Below are 16,099 nucleotides of genomic sequence, written 5' to 3'. Positions count from 1 at the left end.
ACGGAGGGCCAACGTAGCATTTTATCAAAGAAAACCCCCACAATCCTTTGCTTTCCGAAACTAACGGTAGGGCTACATGGCGATGCTGCCACCTGCTGGTGTGGAGTGAGACATATGACACTCTGACTGATACTTCAGCAAGGAGACGGAATCCTCAAAACCGATAAAATAAATAAATAAACGAGACATTATGGAAAACAAACACAATAGAATACATATATACTAGTAACATTAGATTGTAAAATTATCCAATAGTTTTAATGTAAAATGACATCTTTTGATGATTTATTTCCCTTCTCTGCCCCATAACTCTGTAATCATCATCAAATACTGTAACCCACAGACCTCAATCTAAACTGAACAATCAGAAGACTATGCCCGGATGATTGCTACTTCCCTTCTGTGAAAATGGAGTGATAAGAGTAAAGTGATAAGTGATTTGATAAGCGCACTGACCTCTTCAAATGATAAGCACAGTTATCTTACTCATCCTCAAGAGAAACTGGTGTTTTGTTTTTAACTTATTCACTTGTAGGATAGTTTGTTTTACATTTATTGTAAACTGAATTATTATTTTAAAATGAATGAATGTTCTATCAGTGCAACCATATAACCAATAATGTCACTGGCAACAGGTTTGATTTGTTTATCAACAGCAAGTGCGATTTGATTACAAGAAACCGGTTGTGATCTTCTTATATATTTCAATAAAACACTGTTTAATTTAGTTATTATTTATGGAAATGAAAATTTGAATACACTCCAGGGAATAAAACAATGCAATCTCTATATCTCACAAGAATATTTAATATGATTACGATACAATATACTTTATTGTCCCCACAGGAAAAATGGTCTTGGACTCAAAGTCTGCCTGGACTGATTGACGAGTCTAGATCAAAGTGCATTATGTGAAAGAATATTAAAGTGATTTTTCCAAGAGTCAACATGTTATGCTTGTGTTCCACAGGATGGCAGACTCCAACATGAAATGCATCTTGTAGACACTGACTAGGTGTTTATTTATGTACCACCAGAGGGCAGCATGCAGATGACTGAGTGGTCGTTGTGCTTTAAGTGCTGCAGACTCTTGTGGATGTCTGTTTCCCTTCACGGTGGCTCTGAGTCTCTTTGAGCAAATTAAATCCTGCAGCCATCCAATGTGTTTATGTGTGTGATCTTGATCGTAATGCTATTTTACGTCCTCCAAACAGTTTGGATGCCATGACAGTTGCTTTCAAGCTTTATATTCCAGCATGAAACACACATTACAGTTTACAATAAGAGCGATAGATTTAAAGCTCTGTGAGTGGGTTGAAGAAGCTGTTTCCACAGCTATTGTTCCAGGCAGTTAGCTGATGACACAACCCCATGCCTCTGGAAATAGTTAACTCTAGGCAGTTAGGTAGTGGATGCTAATGTCTGCTGCTCACCTCTTTACATTCGCTCTTGTGTTTTTAAAGGTTTCATTTTGGAAAAGTGTTTTTTTTTATACTCCATACAGAGTATGGAGGACAGGCCTGCTGTTCCTTGCCGTCGCCAAGGTTATGATTTGGCCGTTCGCTGCTCGGGGGAGGGGTTCAGCCGATGGTCGGCTGATGATATCTTGAGCAAGATGCTGAATACGTATCACTGTTGTTCTGAGGCTGACCCTGTGCTCAGTGGAAGGCCAACAGCCAAAAGATGACTATCTCCCTCAGGGTTTTTACAGAGGATCAGAGTATATTTCTCTGAGCTCCCCCCAACACAGCATACTGTCTGTGCTAGCTCCTATTTCTGGTGTGGACATGCTTAGATAGCTTGGTGTTTTTCTCAGTATATCACACATCTAGACAGTAGAGGAGTTGTCTTTCCCCCTCAGTTTCACATCTTCTGACCGCAAACTGCACTGCACTTCTGCCTAAGCTTTCGGTTTCTTTTCTGCTCAACGTCTCGGCTTTGAAGATTCTTTGCAGCAGCAGCTTTAAATCCAAACAGTGTTGCATGAGAATACATCTGCAGAAACCTGCACTCATAAACACCTTCAATTTCCAGGCCATAATGGGAGGTGCATTTGATGTGGAGTTTGTGTTTGCCACTGAAGTGCTGATATTTAGGTCTGTGTCATAGCTCAGCAGCTACTCAGAGGTTGAGACTGTAAAACCAGCAGCTGCATTTTCATGAAATAGATCACATTGCTTGAGGTTTAAGTGCCTGTAATGATAACCTTATCTTAAATTATATCAAATAGAAGGAATAAAAGGAATAAAAGGGTTTTAACAAGATGGTTGTAATTAAGTTACGTGAAGCTGCAAACTGATTTTTAACCACAGGGGGAAAGAAATGCAGCAGCATCCAGATGAAATACATACTGGCAACTTTTTAATGGCTGAATGGTTCAATTGCTTTGCAGCAGATATATTTACTGGCCTTTTAGCTCTGGCCTAGTCCACAAACTCCCACGATGCTTTAACTTCTCCACCTCCCACTGACCGGCATTGTTTTATTGCTATGTAGTTGTAGTAGTGTAAACTTGGCTGTCTCTGAGCTTGTTTGCTGAAGTGGTTGTATATGGGTTAGTGGCTGACAGTCATGACAGAAACTCAGCATACAGTGTTGGGTTTTATTTGTCATGGGAATGTGACTGAAAGCAGCCCTCTCACATTACAGTAAGTCATTCGATTCATTGTCATCAAAAAGCTCTTATCAAAAGTTATTCTCGAGTTGCCATTATGGGATCAGGGAGACGCTGAGACGTAAATGTTGCCACCTACTGTCCAGTCACGGACCCTCTGAAATCAATAAAACACAAGCAAATATTTTTGTTCTGTTCATTACTGGATAATGAAAAATAATGTATACTGTCTTAAATCTCGCTCACACACAACTCTATTTGAGTATATCTTCAATCTACCCAAATTCTCCCATGTGACCCCCCCCTCCTCCGTGACCTCCACTGGCTCCCTGTTGCAGCACGCATCCAATTCAAGACGATGACACTGGCCTTCAGGGCCATCAATGGAACGGCACCCATCTACCTTCAAACACTGGTCAAACCTCATGCCCCGAAGCGAGCACTTCGCTCCTCTACTTCAGCTGGCCGGCTGGTACCACCATCGCTGAAATCAAACAAATGTCGCTCAGCAAAGTCCAGACTCTTCTCTGTTCTGGCGCCTCAGTGGTGGAACGAACTCCCGACTAATGTCAGGACAGCTGAGTCATTTGCCATTTTCCGAAAAAGGCTCAAGACTCACCTGTTCAGACTTCACCTCGACTAGCATGACCCACTAACAACCCCCCCCCCCCCCCCCCCAAAAAAAAAAAAAACAGTACCTATAGCACTCTGATCGTACTGTTGCTCTTGAAGTACTAACACTTGTTCTATTTTTAGCTCTTACTTTATCGGCAATGATTCGTTGTGGTTTCCTTGTTTCCTTCTTTTGATAAATGTACTTATTGTAAGTCGCTTTGGACAAAAGCGTCTGCTAAATGACCTAAATGTAAATGTAAATGTAAATCTATACAGAAACAAATCAGAGTAAGATGATGTGGCATATCATAGACATTGGAAGATGTAAACTCAAGATCCCTTTTTTTTCTCCACAGTTTCTCCAAGTACATGATAAGCGTTGGAAATGAGCCAGCTTGATGCACTTATTGGAATCTCAGAATAATGATAAGAACATGCCATGACACGCAGCTCTGGTTTCTTCAAAGAAGTGATTTCAAAGGCACCCAAAATCAATCTTCCTCTTTCTGGTATGCAAATTTGATACGGTGAACTTAGATAGGGATGCTTTTTGCACAGTAGGATGCAGGTCTTGATGTGTGTGTGTGTTTGTGTGTGTTGTGTGTGTGTGTGTGTGTGTGTGTTTGAATGCTGGCTAGTTTGTGTGTGTGTTGGGGCTTGGACAGAGTTGTGTGTGAGCGATATTCACGGGAGCTGGGCACAGTTCAAGTTTCCTCCGCAGTGCAGTGGCTCTGTGGAGAGAGAGAGAGAGAGAGAGAGAGAGAGAGAGACAGAGAGACAGAGAGAGACAGAGAGACAGAGAGAGAGGGTGGGGGGAGGACAGACAAGTTAAAAGGGAGAGAGAGCAAGAGAGATGATGCTCGGGTAAATCCCCCAACTGCTCTAAAAAACCCCACACGCATACACACACACACACACACACACACACACACACACACACACACACACAAACACACACACACACACACACACACACACACACACACACAAACACACACAGACACACACTCATTCACAAACCACCAGCACACGCACACATTTCTATTATATGTTGTGACTTTGCATGTGTGTGTCCAAGACCCGGGGCCGTGTTGACGCCCTAAATGCAGATGCACTTGACCGAGTCCCACACAATAAATATGCCACAAACTCAATCAGATTTTCTCACTTACAAGCAGTTTCATGTTGTTGATTTGGTTTCTGTCTGTCCTCAAGCCTCCATCGTGCCCGTCACTTTCCTTTCCAGAGGACAGACCGCAGCCTGTCCCACAGCTGTTCTATCTACGGACGACAAAAGGTCATCCGAGTATTAAAATGAATGATTTATATGATATACTCTAGCCTGGAAGTCTGGAGCAGCATTTTTCATCTCTGGTCACGGCAACTGACTGAATGATTTGTGGTGAGTTTCCATTCCATTCCAGTAGAAACGCTTCTAATGGAATTAGAAAGTGGCGGAGCGATCGTGGCTAAGCGTGTGTGTGTGTGTGTGTGTTTGTGCTTTGGGCAGAAAAGGAATTAAAACAAGCTTCATCATCACGGCTCAGGAACGGACTAATCATTTAAGTGTGTGACTGAAGGTCAGATGAGCTATAATCACATCAAGTTTGCTTCTAAGGCAGAATCTGATTGGCATCAGTCCCGACATTTACCTGAATTAGTCTGACTCACTGGATCTACTATCTCATGCGGCGTCCCCTTCAGCTGCCAAGCAAAGGGGACTGTCGATGCATCCTGTGCTCAGCGTCGCCCCAGACGACTGTGATTGGCTCCAAGGAATACAAAGTGTTTTTCCCCTTACACCAGTGTGGAGCCGGATCCTTCTTTAGCTGTGTGACAGGGCGCTGTGGAAACAGGTCTGGCTATGCGAGAGCGGGACGAGAACATAATAAACAGACAGAACGGGATAAACATTTTTAAAGGTCAAGGGAAGTGGTGACACGACGCAGTCACCTGAAGCGGAGCAGCAGAGGCCCGCCGAGTGTCACGTGTCGAGACGCTTCTCAGGTTTTGCTTCTCGCTCGTTCAGAGAAACAATGAATCCATTTGACTTTGGCGAGCCGATGGCTTTTTCCACCAATTTCCGGATCGAATGTGATGACGTTAGGGATCCCATTTAGCCCCGTTAAGTTGCAACATCACTTTTAAGCCATCCTAAAAAAAGATCTCTGAATATTGCTTTTTCTAAAGAGCCATTTACATCGTCAATGGGTGCCATTGTGTATCCTCACAATGCTTTTGGAAAGAAGTCTTGTTTATATGTCTGTTTGGGTGTTTATTACAACGACTACAATGTTTAGTTACTGTAGGAAACATTCATCAAATTTGATTTTATTGTGACTATGTTGCAATTTTACGACGCTGGATGAGGGTGGAAGTCAATGTATGAAACAATACCATTAGAAATACAATAGCATTGATTCAGTTTATGTGTTTTCTGTTAAATGTTTCTAGTTTAGACATTTGAATGAAGTTATTCATTGTTTTCGGTATTTGAAACTCTATCTGTAGCAGCATTTTAAACTCAAAAGTTTTCAGTTTTCAAAATTCAAACGTTTAAATTATCCCCCCTTTTTTTTTAGCTTTGTGACCAATAGCTGCTTGGCATATTGGGAGACAGGAAACAGGCTCTGAATGTTCTGGGCTGAGTTGGGGGATGCTTGTCTTTGTTCAGGCCCACGTTGGTGACCATTCTCACCTGTCCCTGAACAAAGCAGCAGGCATGTGTTGTGGGGGGATGGACGCATATATTCCTTTTAGTATGATAATAGAGGGCAGAATAGCCCAGACAGACAGCATTGTGTGACTGGATGAGGATCAGGACTTGAATCTCCACTCTGAACACGTCCTTCAGGTTGGCAACTAGAAATAAATATCTTGAATACATCTTATTTTTTTTACATTTCTAGATTTTTGAGCTTTCAAGTTGTGATGGTTGACAATTATTCACATACTGTCGATGCATGTTTTATGTATTTGCATGGCATGCAAGCCAAGGTTTATTTTTTATGGCTTAATGGAATAAATGAGAATATACTATATGCCCCAACGCATTTCTTGCAGTTAATAAAGCTTTATTTATTTTCTTAGAAATGATACATCAATTACAGTAATTGGTTACTGAACAGACTGTATATAATAATTGGCAACTATTTTGATAGGGTTTTTTTAATTGTGTTACAAGATTACATTTGTTAGTTTCAGCTTCTAAATTGTGATTATTTGTCTTATGAAATGGTAACCTGAAGGTTTTATTAACAGGGTTTAAGGAACGTTTGATGGGGAATTTCGAGACCAAATGCTTGATTAATGGAGAACATATTTTAATATTCTCTCTTCTCCTTTATCTTTTTTTCTGAACAGATTCAATCTGGTGCTATTATTAATACTATCATTAGAGTTTGTTGTGCCAGCACAAACATCCAATGAAAAAGACCTTGTATCTAGGGTTTGGTACCTGTTGCCATGCCAATGGAATAATCAGCACAGGAAATATTGCCATCCTTCAAGCGGAGGAACATCATCAGCACCCTTTGTGCAAGATTCACTCCATCGCATCGCACGTGATTACGTGGGTGTGTATGTGTGTTTGCTTTTTGCCGTTTTGTTCCATTCACTCCGCCGTGTCTGTGTTTTTTCGGCTGTAGCACGCTCCCCCACTCCCTACGCCCACCGGCCACCTGCTGCACCAAATGCATGCTGGGATCTCTCAACCAGACGGATTGAACAGATGATCAGCTCAGACAACGCCTCAATGTTTGCATCTGCTAACATGCCAGGAATGGGCTTAAAATATGGGTCTGGGGAAGGGGGGACGCTTCTAATTCTGCAAATATGAATTCTGGGTAAAAGTGTCCTACATTCAGTTCATGTGGCGGCGCGTTCAGACCCAAATCAGGCGCCTCTGTGTGTGTCAGCGTGCACCTCACTCTGCTGTGACCCTGGCTCTAGCGGGATGTGTCTAATGAGAGCTATAAATATCCTGGAACAGACCTGGCCGGCGTTCACAAGACCGCAACCTCTGCACACACACACACACACACACACACACACACACACACACACACACACACACACACACACACACGGACTTATTCCCATCACTCCTCCTACAGAGGATGACAAGATGAGAAAAAAGGGAGTGGGAAATATACTGGGAGAAACAAATAAATTATGAACAAGGCTCTTCAGCCAATGAAAACGCAGACCCCCCGCCTGCTCTCCCACCTCCCCGTCTTTCCACCCACTTGTCATTATTTTCCAAACTGTGCCCCGCATCCCTTCCAGCTCCAACATTATGAGTCATGTCTGCTTGCGTTGGAGTCAAAATATCCCTGTCAATACCCGTGATAGCATCAACAACAGTAAACAGGGGGAGGAAGGAGGCTCAGTGTGCGAAGAGGAGTGAAGGAAGGAAAAAAAAAAAGATGGTGTGCACTCAGGCCTACAAACACACTCCCAAAGAGGGTCATTCTAATTATGATTTAAGGGGCTTTCGCTCTCTGGAGGCAGTTGTTGTTGATGATTCAGCAAGGTCACACATGTGAATCTGCCTTAAAAATGAACTGCATGCCCAGCTCCTAAGGCACACCGTAGCATGTGATAGACGGGGCTCTTCCTACGGTGGCAAATTTGAATTCACATCACGCACGTCGGAAAGAGACTCCGTTGGCATCGTAACAAGCCTGTAACGTTGTACAGGAGGAGATTACATGTGACTATGGTTCGAGGACGGATTTAAAGCGAGGATATCACGGTTACATGGTCCATGCCTTTCCCTGCTGATGCGTCTTTAATCCAGCTATGATCTTTACTTGCACACACACAAAAAAAAACGCTGGAAAAAAGAGCTTTCTGTGCACGTTGAAGGCTCTCAGAGAGAAGATCATGTGGTTTCAGCTGTTCAACTATGTGCCAAGTATGCACTCCCTCCAACAAACTATTAAAGTTTTGCTTGTGTCGTCATGCAAAAAGTGGTGTGAAGATTATGTTGCTTATAAGCTCAACCGATACATTTCACAAACTTTTGTTTGCCATAAAGCTTATTTTCAGCAACGATCCAAATTCCAATGGAAACATCCATTTGGCTTTTTGTCGAGGGAACCAGTTTGATGCTAACTCAGGGTTGGCCTACAAAAATACCACTTGCCTTGTAGTTTTAGATCTAAAAATATATATAAAAGTCTTTGAAAAGCATCAATAGACAACATCATAAATGAAACGTCAGGCATTCTGTAATTGATAAACTATACAAATGATGCAGAGGAATAAATAATGAATGGACAAGGACCGGATGATTACGTACAGCATGTCTATATACAACAAAATCAATCCATTTATTGACTTCTAATTACCCAAAACTGCAGTTCTTTCCTTCCTTAAAATGCATTCAAATTGATCGCCAAGCACTTCCTATCCAGAAATCATGCGACCATTGGTACAACTCTTTCTTTATATGGTTCTGGTTTGCAGTCATCATGGCTACATTGGTGCATTCATTTCACAATACAATTTAGAATTTAGCCACATTTTGTCTTCGTCCTTCCAATCACCAATGCTTTTAACCACATTGATTTTTTTTTTTATGTTTGCCATAAGGAAGATCATCACATTTTCTATGTTCAGTCTCTGCCAACGGCTGGCTCCGAGCCAGGTAGTTTACTGAGCTGTGAGCTGAAGGGCAGGAGTCTCACGGCTCCAGAAAGAGCTGGACAACAAGATCGGTCCAGAGACTCACAGCTGCCACTTTGTCCATCCAGACATTTTGACCTCAGTGCTTAAAAAATACAGAACAATAAATGAAAGTTTTGAGTTGACTGTTTTGAGACTATGAAGCACGTATGATTGTAGCTACATTCATCACCACTAATTAACTAACTAAAGATACATGTGATGTGCCTTTGAATTCGCTTGCTGATAAAAGAGCTTCATTAAACAAGCTGAAAACGAACCGAAGACAACATTGACGTCACCTTTTTGAATGAGAAGCTAACAAACATTTCTCATTTACACAGCAGATATGGAGGATCATTAGCATTCATTTGGCGTTGTGTGTCAGTCTACCTGATGAATGTAAGCCTCAATCGTCCCCGTTATACAGTGTTCCCCTCTAATTGCTAATTAGATCAGTTTGCAGCTTGGTCCTGGGTAGTTGGTGCACAGTGGATTTTTTAAGGTTGTGGGCCAATGCAATGAGTTAATGGACACTAAAATACTGCAGGGAGCTGCAGGTTCCCGTGAGGATTATCTGCGGGTTCATATGAGCCAACCTTTTTACATTAGGCACAGACAAGTTGATCCATTATTACCATAAAAAAATATTGATTATAGCTGCTTGCTCATTTGTGTATTTCAAATAGTTCTCTTAATACTCCCCCCCCCTCTCGGTTTGAGTTATGGCTGAATCACATTACAGAATCCTGATCTGCTAAATCAGCTCCTTTTCAAAGCAGCCAAAGTTGTGCTGCAGCCCCTAAATCTCATCTCCTTCCAGTCAATTCAAATGGGCCACATGGGCCATCTCCAAATTACCCTCCATTCATTGGAAACAATCCCAGAGGCTTCCCCCCCCCCCGGCTATGTGATACATTATGGAGTGGATCGAGGGGAATTTGGCACCAGGAAAAGAGCTATGACAGAGAATGCTCTTTTCTTTCTCCTTATTCACTTTTTTCTTTATTTAAGCAGAAACAAGACACAGAAGACACCGAGAGCTCTCATCCTCCCTCCCCTGGATTCTCTTAAAAAGCCTTGAAAGCATCTCCCCCAAGCCCACTTTAAGCCTGCATGAAGGTAAAAAAATAAAAAATATGAGCACGGTGATGATAGTGCACATGAATGAGCCTAACAGAGTAGCTCCTCTGTGCCTTGAACTCCCTCCATTCACTAATTGAAACATTCCTGTGCAGCGCTGACCTCCCCACAAGTCTCCCTTGTTATTCCTCCATAATGTCAACACTGGGGAGGGGCTTGCGAGCGACGGGGCCCGTAGCTTTTAGGAGTGCAGCCCCGTACCCTAATTGGCCCAGTGGGCTCGGCTGCTGGATGTAATAAGAGCTGACGCTGGGCACCGGTGGGGAAACATGTTTGCGTTTGCGTGTCCCGGCGGCCTCTTTGCGGGTTTCTGCCTCCCCCGGTGCATTATAACGGGATGCCAGAGAGCTCGGGCAAGGCCAACGCGCACGCGTGTGACAGCGAGGGCACATGTGTGTGCATACGAAGAGGCAGAGAGTATCAACTGAATGAGCATCAACATGGAACGACAGAAAAGTCATGATAAAGAAACATATTTGATTCCATACTCAGTTGTACAGCATGTGCACATGCGTACATGAATATAGTCTAAATATAGAATGGATGCACACAGTAGTGCATCTATATTTATGAACTTGGATAACCGCTTGGACCTGATCGATAAATCCCATCAACCAGGAGCATCCAGCGGTTGAGATCTGCCTGATGGCATAGACACTATGTTATGCACACAGACCTTTTCCTGTTCCTGCGTCTGCTAATGTTTGTACAGGACAGGTCACAGGGAGCTCAGCTGCTGGATGGGGAGGTTTTCTCTGACTGTGAATCAGAGGGAAGCGGAGAAGGGGAATTTAGGGGAAATCCATGGGCTCTCTGCCAAAACCTCCATTGTTTTAATAGCCAAAAGCTCTGGGATGCAGCGATGGCGTGTGTGCATCTGCGTGCAGGAAACACGACACCATCCAGCTCCGTGTAAGTGGCCACCATAACGTGACATTACGCTATTGATCAGCTCCAGACATGTCCTTCAGGCTTAGCAGAGCCGCTGAGAGTTAATAACCTGGCGCTCAAATGCTCAGCGCATGTTAAGCTATTATATACTCATTTGGTGACAATGAAGTGTATCAAATGGCATTTACTTGATGAGTGTACTATCAAGTGCAGTTCGTGAGTCTTAACTTTATTACAAATGTTCATGATTTTTGGCTATGCTAGCGGCGTGCCTCAAGGGATGGACATGTCTAATATCTGAGACTAATATCCCACCAACCACTGGGTGGATTGTCATGAAATTTGGTGCAGACATTCACTTCCGTTTCGGGATGAATTGTAATCACTTTGGTACATCCTTAACTTTTCCTTTAGCGCCATCATCAGGCCAAAAAAATTAAAAAGGCCAAATACCTGCAAAACTGATAGCCTCAGCCTTGTGTTTAGTGCTTATTACCAGTGGTGTAGTGGAGGGAAAACGCAGGTATGTGGGTTATACCACCTCTTTTTCTGGTGGTTTACAGTGTACAAGACTATCAGCCAGAACACCATTGGAATATATAGGAGAGTATACCCACTTCCTCTTCTGTAGCAGTACACCACCTCATCAACTACCACCACACCACTGCTTATTACCAAATGCCTGCATGCTCACACATGAAACTAAGATGACATGGTCAGCATCACATCTGCTCCACATCAGCATGTTATCATTGTCACTGTGATTAGTAGTATTTGCATTTAGCTCAAAGTACAGCCTCACAAGCTGTGTAAAGATAGATCACGACAAACTATGCAACCCTAAATAATATAACCATACTAAAGAATTATTGTCACAAAATTATGATCACTATTTAATGCGCCCAAAGTGTTTAATAATACATTTATTATATACGATTGGTCTAAAGACAAGCAGAATCAGCCACCAAGAGCACCTATGGTATTACCCATTAACAAGGCATAGCCAGACAGGTGGAGTCTTTCATTATAGACTTAAAGGAGGTGATCTAGCTGCTGAAAATAGTGTTTACAGTCGGTTTACTGTCCAGCCACCACTCAGAGCAGAGCATGAGCAGAGACTTCAGCCCCGTGGCGAGAATCAACCAAAAGAATTAAACATAATGAAGTAATTGAAATTGAAACAAGATTCTCAATACTGAGACATACGTGTTTATTTTAGATTTCAGTGTAACTGAACAAAACCCCCATACAGCATATTAAATCTAAACAGCTCACCACACACAAAGCCTTATATTCAGGTCCATGTCATGAGAATGAGTAGATTCTTGAGCTGAGCTGTTTGCTGTGGAAAGGCAGTAACACTGAACCGTGTCCAGGAGTTGCTCTTATAAGCTTTAATAGTGCAGAGACGGCGTGCATGCGAGAGAGACGGAGAGTTTCTTAATCCCAGGTTCCCGTTTGCTACTTTCTACGTGCCAGAAATAGACATAAGACGTAGACTTGGCAAGTGCAGCAAAAGTGAGGCATGTGGCCCAGCATTTCAGCCTAACACGCAGAAAATTATACATAGTATATATACTGTACATAGTTGTTGGAGGAGGGAAAAGCACGAAGCTCCTAATGTAAAAATTTATTGTAGCTGCAGGTCTACAGGTTTACTTCATGGCCACGAACACAATAGGCCTTTCACAGCAGCCATGTTGGCATGTCAATGCAGTGTAAACACCCATTATTGCCCTGTTCCATTTAGGTGAGCCGGTATCGTGCTTGCTGGCTCAATGGAATCTGCCGTGACACGAAATACTGTAGATCGACCATAATTAATTTGATCATCTACAGCTGTGTGCGGCTACATTTAAAAATGGCTGCCGTGAAAAGGGTGACAGCACGTCAGAAATTATCCCGAAATTCTTGACACACTCTCAAACGACACGGACAAGATGTGAAATGGTCTCATCCCGGATGAAAAAGAAACGAGACGAAGGGCAGCGAAGCGTGCTGACTATGACGGCACTAACATGCAGGTAATTGACACCACCTTAATTATCTCGGTTTAGCGTGTTTGTATGTTATTTGCGCTAGCGGGTGCCTTGTGCGTTGGTATCAGATGCCAAGGGCCGTGACAAAGCATCGCCGTTTGACTGGGAATGAGATGATTCATCCTGACGGAGCAGCAAACTCCATCCATCCATTGTCTACCGCTTGCCCTGTATTCAGGGTCGCGGGGGGGCTGGAGCCGATCCCAGACCAACAACCATTCACGCTCACATTCACACCTACGGGCAATTTAGAGTCATCAATGAACCTACCCTCCTTGAACCGACACCTTATCGTGGTGGAGGGGTTTGAGCACCTGAATGATCCTAGGAGCTATGTTGTCCGGGGCTTAATGCCCCTGGTAGGGTCTCCCAAGGCAAACAGGTCCTAGGTGACAGGTCAGACTAAGAGCGGTTCCAAAGCCCTTAATGAAGAAGCTAAAATCGAGGACGTTCACGTCGCCCGGATTGGCGTCACCGGGGCCCCACCCTGGAGCCAGGCCCGGGGTTGGGGCTCGCAGGCGAGCGCCTGGTGGCCGGGTCTGTGCCCACGGGACCCGGCCGGGCACAGCCCGAAAGAGCGACGTGGGCCCGCCCTCCTGTAGGCCCACCACCCGCAGGAGGGTTCAGAAGGGGCCGGTGCGGTGGGATTTGGGTGGCTGTCCTGGGCGGGTGCCCCGGCGACCCAATCCCCGGACGGTGACTCTAGCCATGGGGACATGGAATGTCACCTCACTGGGGGGTAAAGAGCCTGAGCTAGTGCGGGAGGTAGAGCGCTACCGGCTACAGGTAGTCGGGCTCACCTCCACGCACAGTCTGGGCTCTGGAACCCAACTCCTTGAGAGAGGCTGGACTCTCTTCTACTCTGGAGTTGCCCGCGGTGAAAGGCGCCGAGCTGGTGTGGGCTTGCTCATAGCCCCCCAGCTCGGCCGCCATGTGTTGGAGTTTTCCCCGGTGAACGAGAGGGTCGTTTCCCTGCGCCTTCGGGTCGGGGATAGGTCTCTCACTGTTGTTTCGGCCTATGGGCCAAACGGCAGTGCAGAGTACCCGGCCTTCTTGGAGTCCTTGGGAGGGGTACTTGAGAGTGCTCCAACCGGGGACTCCATTGTTTTACTGGGGGACTTCAACGCTCACGTGGGCAACGACAGTGTTACCTGGAGGGGCGTGATTGGGAGGAACGGCCTCCCCGATCAGAACCCGAGTGGGGTTCTGTTATTGGACTTCTGTGCTGGTCACGGTTTGTCCATAACGAACACCATGTTCAAACATAAGGGTGTCCATCAGTGCACATGGCACCAGGACACCCTAGGCCGGAGGTCAATGATCGACTTCGTGGTTGTGTCATCTGACCTCCGGCCGTATGTTTTGGACACTCGGGTGAAGAGAGGGGCTGAGCTGTCAACTGATCACCACCTGGTGGTGAGTTGGATCCGCTGGCAGGGGAGGAAGCTGGACAGACTTGGCAGACCTAAACGCGTTGTGAGGGTCTGCTGGGAACGTCTGGTGGAACCCTCTGTCAGGGAGGTCTTCAACTCCCACCTCCGGGAGAGCTTTGACCAGATCCCGAGGGAGGCTGGGGACATTGAGTCCGAATGGACCTTGTTCTCTGCCTCCATTGTTGACGCGGCTGTTCGAAGCTGTGGCCGTAAGGTCTCCGGTGCCTGTCGTGGTGGCAATCCCCGAACCCGGTGGTGGACACCGGAAGTAAGGGATGCTGTCAAGCTGAAGAAGGAGTCCTACCGAACCTGGTTGGCTCGGGGGACTCCCGAGGCAGCTGATGGGTACCGGCAGGCCAAGCGTGCTGCAGCACGGGCGGTCGCTGAAGCAAAAGTTCGGGTCTGGGAAGAGTTCGGGGAGGCCATGGAGGAGGACTATCGGTCGGCCTCGAGGAAATTCTGGCAAACCATCCGGCGCCTTAGGAAGGGGAAGCAGCCCTCCACCAACACTGTTTACGGTGGAGGTGGGGAGCTGCTGACTTCGACTGGGGATATCGTCGGGCGGTGGAAGGAATACTTCGAGGATCTCCTCAACCCCACTGACACGTCTCCCATTGGGGAAGCAGAGGCTGGAGACTCAGAGGTTCATCCACCCATTACACGGGCTGAAGTCACCGAGGTAGTTAAGAAGCTCCCCGGTGGCAAGGCACCGGGGGTGGATGAGATCCACCCTGAGTACCTCAAGTCTCTGGATGTTGTGGGGCTGTCTTGGTTGACACGTCTCTGCAACATCGCGTGGCAGTTGGGGACAGTGCCTCTGGACTGGCAGACCGGGGTGGTGGTCCCTCTATTCAAAAAGGGGGACCGGAGGGTGTGTTCCAACTATCGGGGGATCACACTTCTCAGCCTCCCCGGGAAAGTCTATTCCAGGGTGCTGGAGAGGAGAATTAGGCCGATAGTCGAACCTCGGATTCAGGAGGAACAATGCGGTTTTCGTCCTGGCCGTGGAACACTGGACCAGCTCTATACCCTCCGCAGGGTGCTCGAGGGTTCATGGGAGTTTGCCCAACCAGTCCACATGTGTTTTGTGGACTTGGAGAAGGCATTCGACCGTGTCCCTCGTGGCATTCTGTGGGGGGTACTTCGGGAGTACGGGGTCGGGGGCCCTCTGCTAAGGGCTGTTCGGTCCCTGTATGACCGGAGCAGGAGCTTGGTTCGCATTGCCGGCAGTAAGTCAGACCTGTTCCAGGTGCATGTTGGACTCCGGCAGGGCTGCCCTTTGTCACCGGTCCTGTTCATTATTTTTATGGACAGGATTTCTAGGCGCAGCCGTGGGCCGGAGGGGATCTGGTTCGGGAGCCACTGGATTTCATCCCTGCTTTTTGCGGACGATGTGGTCTTGTTGGCTCCTTCGAGCCAGGACCTCCAGCATGTCCTGGGACGGTTTGCAGCCGAGTGTGAAGCAGCCGGGATGAGGATTAGCACCTCCAAATCTGAGGCCATGGTTCTCGACCGGAAAAAGGTGGCTTGCTCCCTCCAGGTCGGGGGGGAGTTCCTGCCTCAAGTGGAGGAGTTTAAGTATCTTGGGGTCTTGTTCACGAGTGAGGGAAGGATGGAACGCGAGATTGACAGGCGGATCGGTGCAGCGGCTGCAGTAATGCGGTCGCTGTATCGGTCCGTCGTGGTAAAGAGAG

This window comes from Eutrigla gurnardus (assembly GCF_963514095.1).
Source record: "Eutrigla gurnardus genome assembly, chromosome: 21".
Taxonomy (NCBI): Eukaryota; Metazoa; Chordata; class Actinopteri; order Perciformes; family Triglidae; genus Eutrigla; species Eutrigla gurnardus.
This window is presented reverse-complemented; position numbering follows the sequence as displayed.